We start from the raw sequence: 14,531 nt of genomic DNA, 5'->3' as shown, positions 1-14,531 counted from the left end.
GTGCACCTTCCCCGAAGGTTGCACCGCCTAGTGTGTGTGCGTATTTTTTTTTTTTAAACCAAAGCTTGGATGTGTAGGACGTCACATGTTGTTTTTTCCTCTTCACTCCAGTCACTTAGTGAACAACATGTTATTTACTGTTAAACCGCTCCACGCAGCGAACGCGCACTCCGAGCCGGGTCCATAAGAGAGTCTGACAGGATTAAAACTGATTGACAGCACAAGTTAAGCAAAAGTGAGAGTTTTTCTTCACAGCATATGAGAATGGCGAGTCCGCCGCCGACGGGAGGACAGCTGATTTCAAATATGACCGTGAAGAAAACAACCACGTTAAGAAATGCGGCTTACTGAGGAAACAGAAGCACGGACACAAGCGGTTTTTTGTGCTGAGGGAGCCGAGCGAGGGCTGTCGCGCCGGTTGGAGTATTACGAGAGCGAGAAGAAATGGAAAAACAAGTCGGCTGCTAAACGGGTTATACTTTGGACTCGTGCCTGAACATCAACAAGAGAGCCGATGCCCAAACACAAACACCTGATCGCCCTTTACACCAAGGACGAGTATTTTGCGTGGCTGCCGAAAACGAGCAGGAACAGGAGGACTGGTACTCGGTCTTAACGGATTTAATGAACGAGGGGGAAAGTGAGCGACAGCTCCGCGAATAATTCGGCGTCATCCCTCGTCGGCTTTGATGAGGCAAACTACGGCGTGATAACGCCTGTCACCGCCCACTTACAAGGAGGTTTGGCAGGTCAACTTAAAATCCAAAGGACTCGGACAGTGCAGGAACTTAACGGGCGTTTACAGGCTGTGTTTAAGCAGCCGGACGATCAGCTTCGTCAAACTCAACACGGAGGCGGCGTCGGTGATTTTACAGCTGATGAACATCCGCCGATGCGGACACTCGACAGCTTCTTCTTCATCGAGGTGGGCCGGTCCGCGTCAATCGGACCCGGCGAGTTGTGGATGCAGGCGGATGACTCGGTGGTGGCGCAAAACATTCACGAGACTATTTTGCAGGCGATGAAAGCCATGAAAGAGATGTCAGAGTTCCGCCCGCGCAGCAAAAGCCAGTCCTCGGGTACGAACCCCATCTCTGTGCCCACCAGGCGGCACTTTAACAATCTCCCGCCGAGTCAAACCGGGCTGCAGCGGCGCTCGCGCACCGACAGCATGGCAGCGACGTCTCCCGTGACGAAACTGACGTCCTGTAGGTTCCGCACTGCGAGCGAGGGTGACGGAAATACAGGCAGCCCATCAGCCCGTGCGTAAACAGGACGCATTTGAGCCGCTCCAACACAGTGACAGCTCGCCCATACAGAACATTCGAGGTCGTCATCCCTGCAGCACAGCAGATCCATGTGCATGCCTGTGTCTCACTCCCTCCCTCAGCTGCCAGCCCTGTCAGCCTGTCCTGCAGCAGTACATAGAAAGTGGCCCTCGCCCCTCCAGCAGCACTGCTTCCATTTCGGGCTCCCCAAGCGATGCTGGCTTTATCTCCTGCGATGAGTGTGGCTCCAGCCCGGGTGATATACGGCACCTTTTAGCAGCAAACCGAAGCAACACACCTGAGTCACTTGCTGACACACCCCCCTCAGAGGAGGGCAGCAACCTGCACGGATACATGATTATGGAGAGGCCAAACAGCCGTGGACGGCGGAGCGTCCGGGCAGCAACTGAGGAAGGCAAAGGAGATTTGGAGAATGCTTACAGGAAGAGGACACACTCTCTCACCATGCCTTACCAGAAGAGGGTGCCATCACAAGTGTCCTCAGGTTCACTGGATGAATACACACTCATGAGAGCCACTTACAGAACTGGAGGCCATTCGGGGCGCAGCTCTCACACCGCATCCCCAAAGGTCACATATCCTGAGGATTACGGGGACATTGAAATCGGATGGTTACTGAAAAGTTCCAGCAGTAATCTGGGTGATGATGGCTACATGCCAATGACGCCAAGGTGTGGCTCCACAAGGGGGGAAGGCTGATAACTACATGCCTATGAGCCCAATGTGCGTTTCTGCTCCGAAGCAGATAATCAACCCAGGACGCACCCCTCACTATAGCTAATGGTTACAGAACCAATTCCCCAGCAGCTGTTCTCTGGATGACAGTGGCTACATAAGGATGCTGTGCGGCACTAAACTCTCCATCGACAGCTCTGATGGGAAACTGACGAATGGTGAATACCTCAACATGTCCCCTATAGATTCGGTCACGCCACCAGATTACTACCTGAGCCCTGTGGGTATGGAGCAGTCACCCTGTCTCCGACAGCTTCACTCGTTTAACTCTCTGCCCCGTTGTCAGAGGCCCCAGCAGGTTCTAAAGGATGCGGACAATGATCAGTATGTTGTCATGAATCCTCAAAGTCACAGGATAACAGAGGAGTCAGTAAGCACAGCATCCACCCCTGCCCCATCACCTCTAAGACAAAGCCGCACAGACAGTCTCATCCTCCGGCACAGGATGAGCCGGCCCACCCGCCTCTCCCTGGACATGTTCCAAACATTACCTAGCATGAATGAGCATCCTCTCCCCTCTGAGCCAAAAAGTCCTGGCGAGTACATAGACATAGACTTTGGACATGTTGCTGAAAGTTGCACTCCCCCCTCCACTGCTTCCTCCGTGAGCCCAGCCTCATCTCTCGGATCATCCGCTGATCACAGGACGTCCCCCCTCTCTGATTACATGAACATTGATGTGAGTTCGCTATCACCCAAATCTGGAAACGCTGCTCCATCTAATCGTTTGGAGCCGTTTCCAAAGCTCACATCCTGCCCCCGCCCACCCTGAGGAAGAGGTGGAAGATGAAAGGTACCACCTCACTGCACAGGTGGCACCAGCGGGCACGGTTGACAGAGCTAAAGACGATTACACAGAGATGACGTTCGGCGTGCCTGCTTCCCCTCTGCAGCCTGTCACGCAGCCCTCCGAAGGTGTCCAGACCATCACCCATCCTCTTGCTTGCAGAGGCTGACCCTGGAAGAGACTGTGGGAGTGCCTGCCGTTGAGGCTTTTCTGCTGCATGGCAGCACTCTGGCCTTGGTGGACCCTGACCGAGGTGCCAAGGTGATTCGTGCCGACCCCCAGGGGCGCAGGCGGCACAGTTCGGAGACATTCTCATCAACCACCACCGTAACACCAGTTTTTCCCTCCTCCGCACACGATGCCAGGCGGCATGGTTCGGCCTCTGTGGAGAACGTGTCCGTTTCTGTGAGGAACAGCGAAGGATCGGATGAAGAGTATAACAGTCCCATGTGCAGGGAGACGTCAACTGGCTTCCAGAATGGACTTAACTACATTGCCTTAAACTTGATGGATGGAGGACTTACCAGATGTGATTCTCTTGTCCGGTTCAAAGCTACCAGCTGCTGTAAAGAGGGCATCAATGGAATACACGCCAGTCCGTATGCCAGGCTTGGGTTTCAAGGAGACGGCAACAACAGTAAAAGGTAAGCTTTCAGAATGAAAAAAGAGAGATAAGTGGTAATGTGCAATCTCACTACCTTCATTAGTTAATGCTTAGTGTATTCCTTTTACACTATTTTCAAACGTTGTGCTCTGAATTATTCAGAATAATGATTTAGCACTGTTAATGTGCCCCAATAATGACATGACAGTTTGTTTCTTGCTTAAATAACAGCAAAGTACTTGTGCACCAGATGAATGTGTAAGAGCTAATTGAGCAACTTGAGAGTCAGAATGATGCAAAAGCCTCTTTAAAAGCTGTGGCGCAGTTTTTATTCTCAGAGAATGATCGCTTCATCCGTGCAGTGTTTTGGATGAAAACAGGTCAGTTAAAAGTTTTATCCCTCTGCACTGGAGCTGTTTTTTTGTTGAAATGTTCATTTTGTTGACAATAGTGTGAGGATGAGGGATCTGTGGGATGTGGTCAGATTTAGAGGAAGTAAATGTAAAAGAGAGATCTCATATCCGCATGTCAATAATCCAGCAAAAGAGAAATCATTCCTAATATTTGCATCATACCTTGACTCATTCTCTGAATCAGAATTAGTCATTGTTTCATACTTGAGTGAACAGTAGCTCAGCTACAAACAAGTGAGTCAGTTGTTTATCAGTTTTCAGGTTGAGGGTTTCAAGACTGGAATGCAGAACGTGTGCAAAGGTCGTTCGGAGAGGTTAATGTCGGCTTGTTTTTCCAACCTGCCAGGTTTCTTTTAAGGAATGACCCAGCTTTCGTTTTTCAGCAGGACTTGAAAAACAAAGTTGTTTGTGTAGCTCAGAGATAAATGTGTGCTGATAGACACAGATTATAGGCTCACGTGAACGTTACACACTAAAACAAGTAACAAGATAGGTGTTTTTCTTGTCAAGCATGACTTTGCATACGTGGGATTGCATGGAGGATGTATAGAAGTGAAACAAATGAGTACTCTACACTTTAATGAGACTGACAAAAAGTCAAGGTGAAAGATTACACTCGAAGGCCAAGAGCGACTTGTCTGATGAATGACACTTCACAAAAGAGTCTAGAAGCAGAAGCCTCTTAAAACAGCTCATACACTGTACAAGGCATACAGACAACATCAGAAGCTCAATTATGCTCTCTAGGGTGTGTTTGAGAGAGTTGGTGCTGGCGGAGCAGGTGTTTTTACAGTTCTCTGTTTACCTCCACAAGTGGACGGAGCAGAAAGACATAGCCGCAGGCCACGGAAGCCCTGTGGGACAGTGGGAGGAGACCACAAAGAAAACTTGCACAAACATTGACACACACCCGCTAGCACTCAGCCACCCTGCCCTGTGATTGGTCACCGACAACATTCCACTAAAACAAAAGATGAGCCACAAAGACAGAACAGAGCTCTTATTTTTGTAGAATGGCCTGCTCGTCTTCCTGATAGGAACTTGCACCAGTCCGGGATCCACCGAGCATGAGAGCACGGATAGGCTTCGCTCTGTTTACTACGGCAGCATCTGTAATGCCACATCCCACTCCTTCCCTCCTCCCGACACTTTTACACACTCATTTGAATAGTACATTTGTGAATGGCAAGCAGACGCATACTTTGACAAACACGACTACATATTTACATAGTGTGCAGGATGTTTGACTCAGGTTCATGATCACGTTTCATCTCGTTAAGACTGATTGGTTTTTGTCACACTCTGTCGTATTTATTTCAGTGTTTTTATATCTGCGTCTTCACCGAGTCATTGAATGTTAAAATACACCTCCAGTGCGTTGTAAATCAATGGCTTTGCATAAAGATGGCTAGAGATCAGCATTAAGACCTATCTTTTTAGCTATCTTTTATTTATAAGAGAGTAAACAATGTCTTAAAAAAATAAATAATAATAATTATAATAATAATTACCATTAGGACATCTCAAGAACTCATCTCAGAGAGCTGAGTGTGTCTGTGAAAGGCTTCCTAAGAAGCTTCCCCCCTGAAAATAGTGTGTGTTAGGGGCCGGGACAGCAGATGGTGAGGGCCAGGGTCTTGCACCTGCCATTCCAAGCAGTGCACAGTGGTTATCAGGCCCATCAGAGCCCTGACAATACTCGAATGATTAGCGACCATCTGCTGCCTCACACAACAGCTCAGAGAGACATACAGGGAGAAACCGTCAGATAACCAGTGAAAAAAGTTGGCACAAGCTTGAAATAAAAGTGAAATCTATTTTAAGCCCCACCCCCTTCTGCTTTGATAGACTTGATTTAATTGAAAAGTGAGATTGTGTCTTTCAGTTTGCCTGCTTTTATTTCTAGAGAACAGGCTTAGATGACAAATCCCCCATCAAGACAAACACCTATTCATTTGAATCGTAGTCCATCATCGTACTGTCTCTCCTCCATCAAAATCTTTGTTTAATATCTCCTCGGATTATTCGAGGTATTATTTTAATTTCTTCCGTTCTCTGTCTATCTCCATTCATCGCTCTGAATCTGCCTCCCCATCCTCTCTCTCCCTCTTCATGTCCTCCTTCACCTCTTAGTCCTGTTGATGTTGTTGCTGACTCTGTAAGTGCCTGCTATTGTAGCAGATTTTATAGTGTTAAACTCATCCAAGATGTTCTGTTAAATGTTCTCACTGCTCCCTACTTTTAGCAGCACAGATAAAGCGGATTATATGCTGCCACAGATTAGACATTGTTGAGCAGCTTTATATAGTGACCAAGTAAATGGCACACACACACACACACACACACACATGCATGGGTGATTTTCACCTCACAATCAATAGAATAACCTAAAGAAAATTAGGTCTATTTTATATATATATATATAAATAACATGCTATCACAGTAATATTTGTTGTTCTGTTACTTTATTCTAATACTAAAGGGGTCATATGATGTGAGGCATTCAGCCAATCACATCACACTGGATAGCTGACCAATCAGAGCACACCTTGCTTTTCAGAACGATGAGCTTTGTAAAAATCTACGCGTTTCAGAAAGGCGGGTCATAGAGGAGCAACAATAATGCACATTATGTGGAAAATAATGTGGTTTTTTTAACCTTAAACCACATAAACACATTGCATTACACCAAATAATGTGCAACATCATGTGACCCCTTTAAAATACTGCAATACAGTAATAATAATCACCACTAAAACAACACGTTTCTAATGTTTTTGTGAGATGTAATCACAAGTAATAACTTCATGTTGAACATCACCTATTTTTCTCGGGATAGTATGCATCTATAGAAAACAGAAACATCTGGACATACCTAGTACATTCATAATTCCATCGTTTTTGTGTATGCATGTAAAGTATATAGCATTTAACGTAACACTTAATGTTGGCATCCTGCACATTTAAAATCTCCTTTATATGCGTGTGTTTAGCATGTGGGAATGATTGGGATGTGGCTGGAATATATCATCTGAAATCTGCATTGGATGCTCTTTAAGAGCATGTGCCGTGTGTGGGAATAATTGCATGGTATGTGGCCTGATTCTGAATGAATGCTCCTTTTCTCCCCTGCTGAGCTAAGTGATCTGAGTGTGTGTGTGTGTGTGTGTGTGTGGCAGGGGAGCAGAATATATACCGATGCTTTACTGTCATCAAATGAATTTCAATGGCTGTTTGGGCATTATCTTTGCAAGCTTTTTGGGTTTGTTTAAAAGGGAACGAGTGTGGGATCTGTTGAGCTCACACACCCTTATGCACACACTTTCTTATTCATTGACTCTCGTCTATTTCCATTCGACCGCCAAGCTCTGTTGGCTTAGTTGGCTGAAGTGTTATGAGATTAGGCCGTGACATTTACACATGAAGAGCATCACACCATGCATACAGTACATCTCTCTGCCTCTGATGATGTCCAGACTGTTTCTGTCACTGTAAAGTTACAGATTACAATTTGATATTGACATTTAAACTGTAACATATTCGTTGAGCTAATTTGGTTAATGTGGATTTGTTGCTACAAATCGCTGACAGTGTGAACATCCCTAATGGGAGTAACACTGGAAGATACTGAATGAAGCTGAACAGAGACATCATTTCTACCCCAGGGGTTAAAACTGAAACCCCCCATCTATGATATATGAGACTGGCATTGATAAATTAGTAACGCTAGCACATGTTGACAGTACAGTCAGTCACTCAACTTCTTTTCTGACTACTGTAAATATGCCTTGTGTGTGAGAACAGTTGTGTGTTTTATGTGTGTGAGAACGACACTGTTCCCGGCCAGGCCTGGCTGCAGGGGGCTTAATTTAACCTGTGTGAAATAAATAAAAAATGAGTTGCAGGACAAATGTGTGTGTAGAGAGGGGATAGTTTTTGGGGATGTTGCAGCGGGTTCACAGGCTGTTGACTTGAACTGTTGACAGCTCCTTTAAATACTGATTTCTCACACAGATACAGGGAAGTTTCAGTGTTGTAAATTTGATATGTTCCCCCCCGCTATGTAGATCTGAAGACGCTCATAGTTTGAGAGATCACTCTGAGAGACAAAACGAGAGGGAGAGAGATGGGGGAGGGAATTTGAGGTCAGAGGGTCCAACAAGACCTCCCACTTCTGGCCTCCATCTGCTCTTACTCATATTTGAATTTGAGCATATTTACATTTAACTTTAATATCGATTGACTAATATTTACTTATTGAACTGTTAGAAGCAGAATTTCCTACAGAATTCTGTTTTGGTCTTATTTAAAATTGTTAAATTGTAGTTATGTAATGTTCTGATTTTGATACTGAATTTGATTAATCTTAAGTAAACAGAGTTTTTGCATCAGTCATGTCAGTTCTTTTTTCCTTTTTCACATTAATTCCAATTTATAGTTATCATATTAAATATATATACACATATATAATAAACCGTGTGTGTGTGTGTGTGTGTGTGTGTATACAGTACAGACCAAAAGATTGGAAACATTACTATTTTTAATGTTTTTGAAAGAACATCAAGCGTGCATTTATTTGATCAAAAATACAGAAGAAAATGTAATATTGTGAAATATTATTGCAATTTAAAATAATTGTTTTTAAATGTATTATACTTTAAATTATCATTTATTTCTGTGATGCAAAGCTGATTTTTTAGGATCATTATCACATGATCCTTTAGAAATCATTCTAATATGATGATTCATTATCAAAGTTGGAAACAGTTCTGTGCTTAATAATTTTTCAGAACATGTGATACTTTTTTAGGATACTTTGATGAATAAAAAAAAGCTATGTTTTTAAAATATAAATATTTTGTAATAACAATATACACTACACTACTGATCAGTAATTTTTTTTCTTTCTTTTTTAAAACAAAATTAATACTTTTATTCAGCAAGGATGTGTTGAATTGATAAAAAGTGATAGTAAAGAAAATATATTATTAGATTTTTTTTTTTTTTGAATAAATGCAGTTCTTTTTAACCTTTTATTGTTCAAATATATTCGACAGCAGAACTGTTCATAATAAATCAGAATATTAGAATGATTTCTAAATGATCATGTGATCGACTGATGTTACATGTGACACTGAAGCTGGAGGAATGATGCTGAAAATTCAGCTTTACATCACAGGAATAAATTATTTATTTTAAGTATATTCAAATAGAAAACTATTATTGTCCTGTATTTTTGATCAAATAAATGCAGGCTTGATGAGCAGAAGAAACTTCTTTCAAAAACATAAAAAATAGTAATGTTTCCAAACTTTTGGTCTGTACTGTATGTGTGTGTGTGTGTGTGTGTGTGTGTGTGTGTGTCTGAGATTACTAATTACTAAACAATTACTAATACTAAAGCTGAAAATAAAATGTAACTGAAAATATTAAATCTAAGTATTAAGAAACACTATAATAGTATATCAAAATGTTCTTGAAAACCACTGTTTGACTATAACAGCACAATATTGTATTTTGAATATTGATTGTATATTGAAAAAGACATATTATATTCAGTTCCTCCTTCTTCTCCTTCATCTCTCTGTGTCTCTGTTGAGTGTTTGTCCCATGACCTCATGGCTCTTTCTTTCCTCCTCGTTCATTGGCACCGTTTTTTTTCTGCCTTTCCGGATCAGAATGGGACGTCCATGGAATCGCCAAGCTTCCTCTTTCTTAATTAGTTCTGTGAAATTCAAGCTGCCTCTCTGACCTCCGCACACACACACACACACACACACACACACATCTCACATTACTCTGGCTCTGTGGCATCAGTGTGAATGTGAGAATCAGCGAGAGGGGGAAAGAGATCTCTTGTCTGTTTTGAGTCTATTTATATACATGACGAAAGCAGACCACCTGACACGGTACACTGAGAGTCTGGATACGAGCAGCTGAGCTCAAGTTTGCATCAAGGTTTCCACCGTGCTGTGACTCTGATGTTTCTGTACTCAGTATTGTGCCTTTGTTTTAGATGGGGTGTCTCTAAAGCACTCAGTGGTGACAGTAAAGAACAGTAGATAAGGTCATTATCCACTTATTGGTGACCTGAAACTGGACACACATTTTACAGAACTCTTTACCATTATAAAAACATATATAAATAAAAATGCAATACAATCAATAGAAAAATAAGATTTCGTCTCTTGTGTGAATATGTGAAAATATACAATTCTTAACTTATTAGACTACACTGGTTTTTGCTGTTTGTTTTTGAATCGCTAAAAATAATCAGCTCAGAAAAATCAATTGTCTGTGAATCAGACTGCACTGGTTTCACTTGACATTTTTGATTCTCTAAAAAGAATCAACTCATAAGAGCCATTTGTTTTCGACTCCTTAATAGGACAACAGTGATGAATCTTCTCAGAGTACAAGTTTACTCCTGGAATTATGTATTCAGTGCACTGACCAATCAGAAGCCAGGGCTGGAACCAACAGTTTCTTAGGGTTTTTCCAAATGCTGTTTGGGAAAAAAAACTACTTGACCCAAACAGCAATAGAACTAGTTTTTGTAATTAGTTTGTAACGTTGTTGTGTTTTTGTTACCATCAGGGTGAGACAGCAGCGTAAACATGTTTTCTGCTGTTTTTCCCACAGCCGGTGAAGTTGAAAGAACAACAGGAAAGCACCTACTCCCTCCGTCACTCTCTCTCTCTCTTTCTCTGTCTTCTCTAGTTGGCCATGAGCAAACAGATCTGTCAGCACTTAACTGGAAGAGTAATACCTCGTAATAGCGCACAGAGGGAAGTATCAAAGAGCAGGAAAAGACGAGGCACTTTACGACCATGAATCCGCTTGACCTCTAGCTGGCCCCTCCTCCCTGACTTCACCCAGCTCTCTGTGAGACAGTGCAGCCCTACTGACGTTCATGGGAATCACTTCCATCCCTGTTGGAGTGGATGTTGTGATTATCAGGCTCACATGCGGAAGTGTTGGGAATGTGTGCGGGCAGTCCAGATAATGGGAGCGATTATGGCATCCTGTATAGCCGCTGGCCGTGAATCAAGGGTTTGTTAAGTGTGTGTGAGAGCGAGTCTCGCTCTATGAAAACACCTCTTGTTCGAGGCAGATGAAAAGCAGGAGGAGGAGATGGAAGGGGGGCGGCGCTCGAGTATGGCCAGTCAAGACAGGCCCGTTAGGGGTTCGTGTTTGCAGAGACTTCCGTCCAGTGTGAGGCATGCATGCAAATGAAACCTCACAAACAAGTACAACGGGTGAGGGGTCAGGATAGCGCTCGAGTCCTGTAAACAGAACCCAGACAGCAGCAACTGTCAAATGCCACTTTAATATTTACATTTCAAACATGAAGTTGATGTGTGTCCTCTCTCTCTCTCTCTCTTATGAGACTTTCCGAACAGGATGGATTCTTGCATTAATTGTATAAATTGTTTACATGGTAATGTGCACACAAACTATTGTTTAAAATTGTATATGAAGCATTTTTATATGAATTAATGGCCACATGTTATACATTAATTTAAATAGTGGGCATGTTGTAGTCATTTATTCCCTTGTTTTAATTTAGTAAAATGATGTCCACAATTTAACTAAAGAATTTAGAAATTAAGAATTCATTTGAACTACATATTATTTTTCCTTGCATGTCTTGTGCGGGACACTGTACTGATGGCTAACAGTAATAATATCAAACTGTATAAATGATAAAAAAAAGACTGTAAAATAATGTATTTTTAAGGGTTACCAAAGTACATTTTCTAAAGTTTACAAGAACCTCCTTGTAGCCCACTGGGGGTCCCAATATCCCTGTTTGAACCCCCCTGCCCTATTCCAGCTTAACATGCAGAAACACATCTGAGGTTGAGTTGCGTGGTAGTGGAGGTGTTGTATTTTTGTGCTAGATGTGAGTGAGTGTTTCCCTCGGCTGTCTCTGAGCACCTGCCACTTCTGTTGCTCGTAGCAAAAGAGCACACATTCCTTAATTGGTAAAAGAGAGAGAGAGAGAGAGAGAGAGAGAGAGGGAGCATGTAACCTTTTATCCCCCCTAGCGAGCTTCATTCCTCCTGTATAAATCACATGCGAATGGTCATGGAAAAACACACACTGCTCTGTGAAAAGCGCAGATTTTTCAGACAAGGCACAGAGGAATATGATAGTATTTCAGAAAAATGCATTAGTGAGTGCCCATAAAAGGCTGCTGTGTTATGTGACAGCAGCGTGATCGTGTTGATCCCGGGGAACATTTGGTTTTCTTTCTCTGTCTGGATATTTATAGATATCGTATTAATGTGCTTCTTTCTCTCTCTCTCTCTTGTTTCTTGCAGACTAAAGAGATCCAGTCTCCTCATTAAAGCTCCTTCACCCCTTCTATCCGTCGAGAGGAGGAGAGGAGGTGCTCGTGTGGACAGATGGACCACGCTGCTGCTGCTGCTGCTTCAGCTCTCCGCTGATCTTTAACCTCCCGAATCCATTCGAATGGCAGTCGTCACGGCAACACGGACACTTGACCCCAGTGCGAGGCATGAGGATGACTCACAGACACAGAGGCGGGACTTCCTGTCCATCTGTTACCCACAACAATCTCTTTCCTTAATTTCTGTGTTACTGATCTTTTCCACTGGTTTTGTTACGAGTTCTGGACTTCGAGTGGCCAGTGCCCCCCCCCCCCCCCCCCCCCCCGGCCTCCAACCCCAAAAACAAAACAAACAAGAAGAGAGACATCCAATCTGCAGACATACACCCGTCACACAAGCCGCTTTATTTATTTCCCCGTGTGATGGCGTGTGCGCATGTGTTCGCGCACAAGCGGTTGCAACACTGCACAGAGGTTTGCATTTCACAATTTTACTCAACAATTCGATATCGGAAAATGCAGTCACTTGGAAAACCCTACCTCAGAACGAGCCAGGTTACGACTCACAAAAAGATATATATTGAGAAAAACTAATTTATTTTTACAAGTGAATGTTTTCATAAAGAAAAACACCAATCCAAAGCCTTACTGACTGTGCTTGTCAAACAGTGTTTCCTGGAGGACCTGCATACACTCACAAGAGTATCAAAGATAACTGTTTGTCGTGGTACCTGAATGTCTTGTGCTGCAGCGGAGGAACGTCTTGCACTGCAGTTAAAGATCTATTAATGCTATTTTGCATTCTACACAGATATTTAAATGATTTTAATATAATAATATTTATCTGAGCTGATAAAGGACCGGTCAGGTGGCCACCTGTCTGCCATCCCGCACATATGCAAAGCAGGCTTCCAGAGCAGAGGAGTCATCAGTTTTGGATCGAAGCCACACGCGATGCACACACAACCCTTACGGTACACTAGATGAATGATGTCGTGCGCCTCAGGTCAGAGAGAGGAGCACCTCACCAAGCCTAGGCACGCTTTACACCGTACCAACCCAGAAGCCTCTGCTGACTCGCCCTCTCTCACTGCTCTGAACACACAGGCTTCCCTTCACCTTACATCCGCACCCGTCGGCCCGCCGCTCGAGAGAGTGAGAGATCCAGGGACGTCTCAGAAGGCCTGACACCATTAATGCTGCTCCCAACCGTCAGACAGAACCAATGCTTTGTCTTGCACTTACAAACTCCTTAGATTGTAACACAAGACACGTTTGAATGTAGAGTATTCTGGAGGTCTCACGGCCTAAACATCCACAAACAGACTGATACACAGGCAAGAGTCATTCGGATCGCCGCAAGCAAGCGAAACAAAGTACAACACACACAACTTGACTTCAGTATATGAAAACGTTTGCCTAGAAAGCTGTACATAATGTATAAAGAGATTGCAACTGATGGTTTTAAGTTAAATATGATAACTTATGTCTTATATATATATGTGTGGTACGTGTTTGAATTTAATTTCCCCCAAACAACTAAAGCACTAACGAAGGTACTTGCCAAAGCCTGAACTTTGGCCTGGCGCTTTTCTTTTCTAATATTTCAGTATGTTTGTAAAAGTATGTACACTGTACGATAAATGCCACTTCAAGGATATTTGATAATGCTATGATACAAAAAAAAAATAAAAATTCATTTGATATTACAAAGATAGGTACAAATTCACAAATGGCATATGCAATATTTACATTTTTTTAATTTTTAAGATTAGTTTACAGAAAGGAACCAAATGTATAAATACTGTGTAGAACTTTTTTCTGCCAACTTTAAATGGAAAAGTGTTTTTTTTTTTTTTTTTTTTTTTTTTTGCTGTTGAATCCTAACAGTAATTTCAGCAGTGTTTGTATGCAAATGTTGTTTCTCAGTATGGAAAGCTTGATTATTTCAATGCCTAAGCATTTTTTTTTTCTCTGTCTTCCATTGTATATGCTTCATATTATTTGCATTGTGATGCTACTTAGAAATGATAATTTAAACTTAGTGTAATGAGCATTGCTATAGAAACTGTATTGATTCTGAATAGCCACATGCAATAAAAAAGTAACATTATTTAAGAAACCCAGTATCTTGCATCATGTCTGTTTCATAGCTTACAAATGACACTAGTTGTGTGACTTCCTGAGAACATCCTTGCTCCGCCAGACAGCAGATGTCTTCATTCATCATCTGAGCCACAGACAGTCCGAATACATTCAACTCAAGTGATGTAACTTCCAAGGAGTCTGTGCGGTTAATTTAACGTAGACCAATTAAATGCAGACTAAACAAATAGTCCATGAAGAC

The 14,531-nt window shown here is 42.7% G+C and overlaps 1 pseudogene; it reads left to right on the top strand.

Annotated features, from left to right (window-relative positions):
• Nucleotides 1–56: 56 nt before the first annotated feature.
• On the top strand, nt 57–13,727 carry LOC113075694 (insulin receptor substrate 2-like; annotated as a pseudogene).
• Nucleotides 13,728–14,531: the final 804 nt, after the last annotated feature.

The sequence above is a fragment of the Carassius auratus genome, unplaced genomic scaffold (genome assembly GCF_003368295.1).
Source record: "Carassius auratus strain Wakin unplaced genomic scaffold, ASM336829v1 scaf_tig00017497, whole genome shotgun sequence".
NCBI lineage: Eukaryota > Metazoa > Chordata > Actinopteri > Cypriniformes > Cyprinidae > Carassius > Carassius auratus.
The sequence above is the reverse complement of the archived record's forward strand: the minus strand, read 5'-3'. Positions and strand labels throughout refer to the sequence as shown.